This window comes from Callorhinus ursinus, unplaced genomic scaffold, assembly GCF_003265705.2.
Source record: "Callorhinus ursinus isolate GAN/ISIS: 27379988/994484 unplaced genomic scaffold, GSC_fseal_2.0 scaffold8, whole genome shotgun sequence".
Taxonomy (NCBI): domain Eukaryota; kingdom Metazoa; phylum Chordata; class Mammalia; order Carnivora; family Otariidae; genus Callorhinus; species Callorhinus ursinus.
This window is the reverse complement of record NW_027397070.1, coordinates 29,196,880-29,198,620: the sequence shown is the minus strand read 5'-3', so window position 1 is coordinate 29,198,620 and position 1,741 is coordinate 29,196,880.

The following is a 1,741-nucleotide window of genomic DNA, read 5'->3' as shown; positions in this document are numbered from 1 at the left end:
AGAAGGGCACTTGTTATGATGAGCACTGGGTGTTATATGTAAGTAACAAATCACTAAATTCTACTCCTAAAACCAATATTACACTATATGTCAACTGACCAGAATTTAAATAAAAACTTGAAAAGAAAAAAAAAAAACCACATTTGAAGTAGTTGAGTAGGGAACCTTGGAGCAAGTTAATGAATTATTAGAATAAACTCAGGGACCCAGGAACTAGAGGTCATTATGTTACAAGGATGAAGATTCAGGAGGAATATAATATAGGGAGGCATGTTCGAAATCTGGGAAATGGAGTTGGGGAATTATCCAGTGATAGGGCCTGTCTTAGGCAGAACAGGGGTTGAAATCATCTCCTCCTACCCTTCCTAAACCCGGACTATCTATGTTGATGCTTCAAACACCCACAAGCCAAGACAAGGCTCTTCACCCCACAAAATTGGGAAGGCTTAAAAAATACAAGAGCCCCATGGGAGATAAGTCAATGACTCGTGTTGAGTCCTTGAGTTTTTAGGTTCCTCCTCTAGAACTGTTTTGGACATTAAGAACCCTTCTAGGCACTAAGTTGGGAAGAAAAGGTCACTGAAGGAGAAGGTGGCCAATCATCTGTCAAATCTGCTTAATGTAGCCCTGGGTGGGATTTTTGGAAAATAGCAACTAATCTATATCAACCAAATATTTTCTCTAATAACCCATTCAAATAAAATTCTTTTGTAGATGTTCTCATAAAATGTTACTTGTTCACTGCTACTGGAAAATTCTGACATAAGCCTGTAGGAGTCAGTGTACTTGTTTTTACTTGATTACCTACCAAATTCCTCATATTTATTACCGCCAAGGGCAGGAAGATCAATTACTTTAGTCACATCAAGAGAAGCTAAGGGCAAATCATCTTTAAAAGTTATAAAAAATGATAGGCGAATAGATAAACAAAATGTGGTCTATACATACCGTGGAATATTAGCCTTAAAAATGAAGGAAATTCTGACTCCTGCCATAGCACAGATGAACCTTGAAGACATACCCAGTGAGATAAGTCAGGCCTAAAAGGACTAATATTGTGTGATTCCAGGTATATGAAATACCTAGAATAGTCAAATTCATAGAGACAGAAAGTAGAATGGTGGTTACCAGGGGCCAAAAAGAGGGAGAATGGGGAGTCAGTGTTTAATGGGTAGAGTTTCAGTTTAGAGTGATAAAAACATTCTGAAGATGGTTACTGATGATGGTCACACAACAGTGTGAACACACTTGATGTCACTGAACTGTACACTTAAAAAAATAGTTAAATGGTAAATTTTCTGTTATGTATCTTTTACGACGATAAAACAGTTATGAAGAATGGAGGAAGATGGCAGGTAGAAATCTATCGCCAAGGAGAAAGCATATGTCTCTGACAGTTTCAGTACAACAGATCTGTAAAAAGCAGCAGGATGGCTGAGATGGACAAAGTGATCTTTGAGGATCCCCCAGTTGACACCACAGGGTGAGTTTCCCAGATGAGCTGTTGCTAGCTAGCTGCTGCAGAGGCTGTAGCTTTCGCCTGCCCCTGCTTCCAGCGGGGGACGTGTTTCTAAAATGCCATCAGTGTTCCTTTGAGGCACAGATACTTTGACCGTCAGAAGCCTTGCCTGATTCTTTGTAGCCCAGACTGCCAAAAGGTATCTGGCCCCGAGAAGGTATTTAATACATAGCTGCAGAGCAGAGATGAAAGTTTGATTTAGTTTATAAAATGGAGAATAGG